The sequence below is a fragment of the Miniopterus natalensis genome, chromosome 8 (assembly GCF_054644295.1).
Source record: "Miniopterus natalensis isolate mMinNat1 chromosome 8, mMinNat1.hap1, whole genome shotgun sequence".
Lineage (NCBI taxonomy): Eukaryota > Metazoa > Chordata > Mammalia > Chiroptera > Miniopteridae > Miniopterus > Miniopterus natalensis.
Genome location: NC_142088.1, coordinates 75,491,177 through 75,500,829, shown reverse-complemented (window position 1 = coordinate 75,500,829; position 9,653 = coordinate 75,491,177). Strand labels below are relative to the sequence as shown.

The window sequence follows — 9,653 nt, the reverse complement described above, 5'->3', positions numbered from 1 at the left end:
GGCTTGGGCAGCCACTTAAATGAGACTTAAAAGGGCCCAGAAGCTCGATGGGAGGGTGAGGAGCTGGTGCCTGGGGGCTGGGAAAGAGGATTGCGCAGGGCAGTGGGCCTCACGGTCTCACCAGCCCTGTCACCAGCAGGGTTACAGGGAAGAGCCGCTGTGGACCCACCCAGTGCCCTGCTCCTCCGCTGGGGTGGGACCCCGGCTGCTGCCACTTCCACTGCCGCAGGGGCAGGGGCAGGGGCAGGGGCAGGGGCAGGGGCAGGGGCAGGGGCAGGGGCAGGGGCAGGGGCCACGAACCCAGGGCCCCTCACTGCCTGCCCTCCACAGGCTGTAGCAGGAGCCTCCCTGCGCCCAGAACGCGCCTCCCCCCCGCGGAGCATCTCAGCCTCCCCGTCCCCCAAGCAGCCGAGGACAGCTTGCTACCCAAGGAAGACGCTTGAATGAGCCCCTTTTATGCACTGTATTCTCTGGGCTTATAATTACCTGGGAGGTATCATGATCATCCTCATTTTTCAGAGGCTCAGAGAGGTTAAGGAACTAGCAGGGGTGACTCGAAACAGCTTTATTTCCATCTAAAGCCCGTGGCCAGCTCCCGGCTCTGTCGGACCTCCTGGCTCCTACCCGGGAAGGTCCCCTTCCTGCTGGCGCCCTGGTGGCCTAGCTGTGTTTCCACGATTTCCCACTTGAAACTGGGAATGTGCTTTTGCTTGGAAAGAACATGATAAAGGGCCGCTGCATGCCCTGTGGTTACTTATTGGTTAAGTCGCCCTTTGTGACCTGGCCTGGGGTTCTAACCACACTTGATCATGTGATTTCCCGGAGAGAAAACACATCCCGAGTTCTAAATAGCAAATTCCAAACACACTGTGAGAATACAGCTTATTTGTGAGTTAGGGAATGTCTGCCTGTAAACTGTTTTATTTTGTAGGACAAGAAAAATAAACTGGGCTCTTGAGCTTTCCTATTTGGGTTGCTGGTTTAAAATAGCAGAGCAGCAGTGGACTGCTGCACAGGATGACCTTCAGAAGGGCATCAGCGATGCGAACGATTAAATCTCCTTCAAGAGTTTGTGAACATGTTCTGGCGAACAAGTCTACACTGTAGTGAGTAAAGACTGGGCGAGGAGTGAGAGGACGTGGGTCAGTCCTGCCCTTGCCTTGATTTTATTTTTATTTTTGCAGTTTTATAACTTTATTTGACAATCAGCGGTTAGTTTTCATGCACATCAACTGTGTGTAGATTTTTGAAAGTGGCGACAGGTACACAGGTGACCAGCGTACGGGGCTTGTTGGGTGAACCTTCACCCCTGTTACGTTTTCTGGACACGCGTGCCCGGGTGTGGTGCCCACATTCCTTACTCCTCGGGCCCAGGCAGCTTCGTCGAGCCTGGTGTCCTTGTGCACACCTGGAGTCCCCTTCTCCTTCAAGGCAAATTTCCAGGTCTCCCTGAGCGCCGGAGGGGCTCGCTGCTTGAAACCCACTCCCCGGATGTGCTTGTGACTGTTGATGCCGTGTCCTCTGGTCACCACCCCGTTGATAGCAGAAGGGCCCTTCTCCCTCTCTCCCCCTTCTCTGCAGGAGCCATTACGCCCGGCCCAAGTTGGAAGGAAGCCTGGCCTTGCCTTTAACTGACTGTGTGATCTTGAGTGAGTCACTTTACCTCTTTAGGCGGAGCCTCTCAATCTGTAAAATAAGGGGTGCACCAGGGGATCCCCAAGGTCCCTTCCTGTTCTCAGATTCTGTGAGACACAGCCAGCCTCAGGTGCAGAATTACAAATGAGTAGTCTGCTCCGAAATTGTGTTTCTTTCTTTTACTTCCCTTTGTGATTTTTAGAAATCTTTTAGTGGCATTCTCTTTAAGCCGTGGCAGAAGAGGGAAGGGGAAAAGCAGGTTCTTTTGCGTTAAATGGAGCATTTAATGGTGGATAAGCAAAAAGATGTGTGATGGGCTTTTTTCTCGTGTGGGATGTTTGGCTAATAGATCAGCAGATCCTGGCGTCTGAGTGACAACCTGCATTGAGCAGGGCGGAACTTGGCTCTCCTGCCCTTCCAGCTGTGAGAGCTTGAAAGGGAAGCTATGGGGGGGAATGTCTTTCACTTCCCCCTGGAAGCTGGGAGAAGGTTCAGCTTCGCATTGCCAACTGTGCGACGTGGGCTCGCCTCTAAATGAAGCCTTTCTCCTTGGATGTCTTTCAGGCCGCAGCCTTCCCTTTGGCACCCCCACCCTCTTGGAACACGGCCTAATGTAAAGTCTGGGTGCTCCGCAGACCAGCCTGGGAAAGAATTCATTTAATAATGGCAGAGGGGCCTCCATGTGTCTTTTTTTTTTTTTTAAGCTCAAATTTGATTTGTGTACTTGCTTATTTTACCCTGTCTCTCAACAACGTCTGACCGCAAAGACACCTAGGAAATGCTCCTAGGAAAACAAAAACAGAGGCAGAAGTTAAGGCTCAGAAAAGTAGGAATAGAAAATTAAGATCGAGTGAAAGAAGGGCCCAGATGTGTGGGCTATGAAGGTCAGAGAGTTGTTATGGCTGAAATTCCTAGTTAGCGAGCAGAAATTTTCCTCGTGTCAAAGCAAGGACGGGCTCCGCAGATAGCTGCACACTTCGTATCAGGGCGAAGAAAGTGTGCCCGTGGCTCAGAGGAACGTCCTCTTGTCCATTCACGTCATAAACACCAACTAATGCTCCCCGTGAGCCAGGCCCTCTTCTGGGTGATCAAAGGTGAAAAGGCTGCACTCGGCCCCCAGGAGGTCAGTGTCTAAGGGGGGCTGGCACCTGTCAGCACTGGGCTTTTATTATGTACCTACTAGATTCACACCCTATGCACTTTTGTTTAATGCTCATATTGCAAAGACTCAGTCAGGTAGACATTAGTATCTCTTTTTCACAGCTAAGAAAACAGACCCTAAGAGTCTGTTGCCATAGCTGGTAAATACTGAGGTTGGGAGTCAAATCAAAGCCACCAATGGATGTTGGTGGTCTCCCTAACATCCATTACTTGTCCCCCTTTCTCTTTCCTGACAGAACTGCAGCTTTGTTTAGTTATTTACCAATCCTCAAAAAAACAGCTTACGTGGGCCAAGGGATGATTATCGCACTTTGAACTCTTGAAGGCAGAGGAGAAGACTGATCCATCTAAACCAATCAGAACCCCTTCTGCTCGCCAGAGAGCAACTGAAGAACCTGGGCATTTAAACCAGTCAATACATGACGTTGTCCTGGTGCCCATCTTAGGTCCAGGATAAGACAAGTGGGCACAGTAAGATGGAAGAAAAGGTCATATACTCCATGTTTGGGGGATACATTTTTCTTTCTTGCTCGGTGGAAATAAAGTAGTAGGTAGGTTGCTGCTGACAGTCTTTTTGTGACTGGGGGAAGCTATTCTGATAGTGTTGTGAAGCCAACCAGTACGCAGGACACTCCCCCAGATACAGATGCAGACCTCGCCCATGGTTAGTGCAGATTCTACTAGTCAAAGGGCCCGGCCCCCAACAAGACTACTCACTTCAGCTGCCAGCTGCAAGTGGGTCTCAGCATGTGCCCTTGTGCCCAACTGACCGACTGGCTGCAAATCTCCGATGTTCCTACAACACCCCTCAGGTTCAATAATTTGCTAAAATGACTCATCAAACTCAGGAAAGCATTATACTTATGCTTACAATTCTGCTATAAAGGATATAAATCAGGATCAGAGGGCAAGGTCTGAGAGGACCTAAACATGGAGCGCCGTGTCCTGTCCCCATGGAATCAGGGTCATCACCCTCCCAGCCTATCAGTGTGTTCAACCAGGGAGCTCTGCTGAACTTGAACTCTGGGATCCAGGTTTTTATTGGAATTTCATTGCATAGGGATGATTGATTAAACATTGGCCACATGATTGAACTCGATTTCCAGCTCTCTCCCCTTCCTGGAGGTGGCACTGCCTCAAAACCCCAACCTGCTAATCACATGTGTCGCCTTTCCGGTGACCAGCGGCATCCTCATCAATATCAGCTCAGATGTGAGTCAAGGACTCATGGAAAACAGACTCTGCTGTCACTCAGGAAAGGGTTTTAGAAGCTCTGCGGGAACCGGGACAGCGGCCAGGCGCTACACCCCCGACCTTCACACAGGCCTCTCGGAGGAAAGTTCTGCTAGGACAGGACAGGAACCAAGCTGGGGGCCCGACCAAGCTGCTCCTGGGGCCCACCCTACCTCGGGCCCTCTGAGACGGTGCCTTTCTGCACCCGCTATGCTGGTTTCTGTTGTTTTTCTTACTTGCAGCTAATTGACCTTCTATTTGTTATTTTTCTTTGAACTGCAGGAAACAGAAAACCCAACTAAAAGTTACTTAAACAATAAAAACCTTTAGTATTCCACATAACAAAGAGTCTAAAAGTAAAACAGTTCTACAGTTTTTGTTTTCACTCCGGGCTGGGTCTAGATGAGGTGAGGTCAATTTTGCCTAGGGTGATAAATTTAAGGGGATGAAAAAAATCAGTAATTAGGTTAAATAGTATTTAATGCAATATTTAAAAAATGAAAATGAATGCAGAAATCCACAATGAACATAATAGCAACATCAGTATTACTAATTTCCCCTTTTGTCTCAGGCTTCGGTATTGGTCAGCACAGTATTATTACTGTTCCTGCCTTTACTGAAATGTTTGATATTTTGTTCATTGTAAATTTTTTGCATTAACTTTTATTTTTTAAATATTGCATTAAATATTATTACTTCTAAAAAGTATTGATTGGTTGATTGATTGATTTGAGAGAGATAGGAAGGGAAAAGGAGAGACGGGGGAGAGGGGGAGAGAGGAACAGACATCAATTTGTTCCATTTATTTACGCATCATTGATTAATTCTTATATGTGCCCTGACCAGGGATCAAAACCGCAACCTCGGTGTATCAGGACCATGCTCTACACCATTTAAGAACGATGTACCCCAGGCAAATGCTTCACTCACCTCACCCTGGTTTCAGCCCAGTTTTCAGTATCGGATCCTCAGAACATTGGCTTTAAACTCAGCTTTCGACCCCTTCATTGTAAAGTGACTGCTGCAATTCCAGGAACGACAACATAAGACAGAAACAAAGGAATGGTGTTTTTCTGTGCATCTTTTTCATAAACAAAGGAAAACTTTCCCGGGAGCACTTAGCGGGCCGTTCTTATTGGTCAGGATTGTACCACATGCCCACACTTACAGACACTAACAAGGTGATGGGAGACCCACGCTCGGCTTGGAGCAATCGAGGCCTGTGCTATGGCGAGTCCAGCACCACCTCCCCTGACCACACGCCCTGTGGAGGCTGCATCCTAATCAAGCAGGGGCTGGCGGTGTAGTCAGCTAGGGCTGCTATAAGCAAATACCACAGACTGGCTGGTTTCAACAACAGGCATTTATTCTTCACAGTTCTGGAGGCAGAAATCCAAGGTTCTGGCTGAGAACTCTCTTCCTTGGCTTGCAGACAGCTACCTTCTCACTGTGTCCTCTCCTGGTCTTTCCTAGGTGCTGTGGAGATGGAAAGAGGGAGAGAAAGGGGGAGAAGGCTAGCTCTCTGGTGTCTCTTTATAAGGACACTGGTCCCATGGGACTGGGGCCCCACCCTCATGACCCCGTTTAAACCTTAATTACTTCCTTAGAGGCTCAATCTCCAAATACGGCCACACTGGGGGTTAGAATTTTAACATATGAATTTTGGGGGGTTGGGGAGACACAAACATCCAGTTTATAGCACATGCTACATCGAGATCAAAAACAAGCCACCCTGATCTACGGTGTTAGAGGTCTAGAGGTGTCACCTTTGGGGAGGTGGGTGAGAGTAGTCATTGGGAGGAGACACAGGCAGCTTCTGAAATACAAATATTTAATCTGGGATGTGTTTCATGGGTGTGTTCATCATCAAGCTGTATGCGTATGTTTTGTGCATTTTTCTGTATGTAGATTATACCCCGCTACTCAAAGTATGGTCCATGGCCAAGCAGCACTCACACTACCTGGCAGCTTGTTGGAAACGCAGAATCTCATGTCCCACCTACTGATCAGAAACAGCATTTTAATAAGATTGCCAGCTGACGCACTCACACATTAAAGTGGGAGACATGATATCATGCATCAGTTTTAAAACTGCTTTTGCAGAATATATCAGAGCTTTGCCAGCAATACTGGCAGCCCATATGGATGCTGACCTGGCCTTGTGGGAAGGGTAGTGTGGAAGGAGGGAGTGAGATGACAATTTCCTCTGAAATGTGACCCTCATTCCTTTGAAGCAGCAAAGAATTGTCCACAGATTTGGGAGAAATGGTAACAAAATCTTACCCTCGATGAGAAACAGTAAAGTCAAAGGCCCCACATAGCTGTCCCATTAACTGGAACCAAGCACTCGCCCACCTCAGCTGGAGCCATCGGGTTGTAAATAGGGGCACAGTCCCTGGTCACCTTGCTCACCTCAGGGCTGGTGGGGATGGGGGATGGGGGAGTCCATGGAGGTGGGGTGTGTGGCGGACATGTGGTTAAATCTTTCATACATATGAACAGGGGGAACAACTCAGAATCTCCATCATTCTAACTGTTCCAAAAACTGTTGCTTGGGGAGGGGTGTTGGTTCTGCAAGAATATATGTTTTGCAAGAAGGAACATAAACTGGGATTATAAACTCCAGAAACATAGACATTTTGGAGATAGTACACTTTATTCCTTTTGCTCTGATTTAAGATAAAAATTCTGCTTATAATTCTTGCTTACAATTTGAGCTCTCTTGGACCCATCTGGGCTCCCACCTGTCGGTACTGCAGAGTCCTGAGCAGTGGCAGAAGGAAATACACAGAGGGGCAGCCTGGCAGCAGGAGCACAGAAGAAGGTTTCTATTAATATGTATCAGGCACATGCTCCTTTTAAAGTCTCAGGTCAGGGGCAAAGGTCCGCAGGGGGGGTAGGTGGAGGTTCAAGGGAGCTGTGGCTGTGACCAGACAAGGGGCTCATCCACCATCCAAGCGCCCAAGTGAAAGCTCCTGAATAGCCCAGGCTTGCATCAGGAAGGTGACAGAGTGGCCACTGTAAGCAGGGTTGGCTTCATGGGCTTGCAACCTGTGCAGTCACAGAGAGCCCTGCGTTCAGAAGACCCTTTCATGTCTCAAAATTCTTAATAAATTTGCAAAATTTCAAACTTCTTGTGTTGCATCACCTTCCACTGCCAAGGACCCTTGTGATTACATCGGGCCTCCTGCATGATCTGCCTGTCTCAGGAGCAGTGATCAGTGATCTTAATTCCCCACTGGCTACGCAACCGAACATATTCATGGTTCTGGGGATTAGGATGTGACCATCTGGGGCGGGAGGGTGGAGGGGGTCACTGTTGGGCCTACAACACCATTTTCTCTCCCCACCCCCCACCCCCAGCCTGAGGTCCCAGCTTATCTTGTCCCTTGGCACACTTTTTGCCCAGGGCTTTTTAAAAAAAAGCTCCTCCATACTAATCATAAGAGAAATTGATGCAAAAAGAAAAGAGAGAAAAAGCAGAGAGGGAGAAGACAGAAGAGGTAACATTTTGATAGCCTCTCAATTTTGTGATTTTACATTTTGCAACTCCTATCACCACCTCCATATCTCTTTAGCACATCTGTGCCTGACATATTTGAAGGTCATCAAAAATTTTAAAGTTTGAAAAATAAATTACTAATGAGAAAGTGGTAGAAATTATATACCCATTGAGCAGGCACAATAATTGAGGCCCTAGAAAATATGTTTTAGAAGCAGACATAAGAGAGACCCTTGAATAATTGCATTTCCCTCGTCCACTTCTGAATGTGAAATCTATGCTTTGGACCAGATGAGTTGCCTACAACCCTTATATTTTCTTGGGAAGTCTTCATTCCATTCTTCCTTCCACGGTCAGGACCCCCTTCCTTTGGGGGGGATGAGGAGCTCTGGGGTGAGTGTGAAGGTGCCCCTGTATCTTCCTCACACTGTACTTCTCCCGGCACTGAGGTTCAAGCATTGCAAACCAGAGCTCTTGGGCAGATTGCTAAAAGAGGATCCTGGCTTGGAAAATGTTGCCAGCTGGTCTCGCACCCACATCTTTTCAGTAAATTTCTCTCAAGCATATGTACACATATAAATACGCCTTCTGTTGAAGGCAATGGGATAATCTCTCAGCGTAGAGACTGGGGAAAATGTGCCGAGCTCTGGGACTGAAGCAGTGCTCCCAGGTCCGGGTGTGATTTTTCATGGAGCAAAGATGCTGTGAGCACCCCCGCGGTGCAGGGCACTGTGCGGACCCTCAGGGGCCCTGGGAGCGCCATCCAAGCTGGAAGTCCTGCTGGGATGGGCTCCCCTCCTTCCTTCCCACCTGGCCACGGAGGCTCCCCGGTCAGCCCTGCTACTCTCCCCTGCTACTCGTTCATGGCACAGGCGCTCTTGGAAATCACTGCCTGGTTTGGACACGGCTTGGCTCTCTCCCCACAGGAATGCGGGCTCCATGATCTGTTTGGCTCGTAGGCGCATTCCCTGCACCTGGGACCTAGATGCTCGACCCACACTGTCATAAGCCTGCCCGGGGGAAAGCTTGTCTTTGTTCTGGGCCATCAGCCATTGCGCCTGCCTTGCCCACAGGGAGCCGGGCCCCTGCCCCTCAGCCGCGGGGCCCTGGGCAGTGACTTCTGACCCACCAGCTTCTCCTCCTTGGGGGTCTGACCTAAGGTGCAGGGAAAGGCTTTGCCAGCTAGAGGTTACCCTGCAGGAGACCTGGGCCAGCCCAGGACGCAGGGCTGCAGAGGAATCTGGTGCTGCCAGGGCTGGGGCACAGAGAGGAGAAGCCAGGAGCCCGCTCCGTGGGCGTGCAGTGGAGCGGGAGGCGCAATGGGCCACTTACAACTCAGTGCGGGGGTGCTGTCAGGGCTGACCGCTCTGTGGTTTTGAGGACCCCCAGGAACAAACTGCTCTTCACTGGGGTAGTCTCGGAAGGCTTTTGGAGGAGGCGCCTTGAGTAGAAACTTGAAAAATGATTAGGAGTTTGCCAGCGCAAGAGGACTCACGCAAAGGGATCTGGGTTCAAATTCCATCCCTGCCGCTGTGAAATACGCTCTTGGTTCCTTCCCCTCTGGAAGAGCGAGAAGCGCCTCCATGCTTCAGCCTCATAGGAGTCCCAGCTTGGAGCCGAAGGGCCAGGCTTCTGGCTCATTGGAGGCAGCGCTCCTCCGAGGTGGAGGGGGACGCACACTTCTTGTCTTTTCTCTATTCGCCTTTTCCTCCCCATGGCCTTATGTGGGTTCAAACCCTCCTCCTGACCCAGCTTGTGCCCGGACCCTTGCCTGGGCCAACTTTATGGCTAAGTCCCATGGGCCTGAGCTGGAGAGCCACCTGGACCCCACCCAGCGTGACGCGGGACCAGTGGCCCAGGCCTGCCTTTATGTCCCGGGGCTGCCCTGCGCCCCGCCGCTGCACCTCCGTCCCCACCTCCGCCTCCGCCTCCCGCCAGAGCCAGGTGCGTCTGAGCAGCAGGGCGGGGGAGCAGATCCAAGACGGAGCGCTCGAGAGGCACCAGGATAAAACCTCAGCTGCCAGGTTCTGCTGCTCCCGGGAAGTCACCCACATTTGTCCCCACCTCCCCTCTTCCCTGTATTTCTCTCAGGGCTCTGGAAAGAGGCTGCCTGAGCTCATGC

General features: G+C 50.3%; 1 pseudogene; it reads right to left on the bottom strand.

Annotated features, from left to right (window-relative positions):
- Positions 1–1,212: 1,212 nt before the first annotated feature.
- On the bottom strand, positions 1,213–8,577 carry LOC107534637 (large ribosomal subunit protein eL31 pseudogene; annotated as a pseudogene).
- Positions 8,578–9,653: the final 1,076 nt, after the last annotated feature.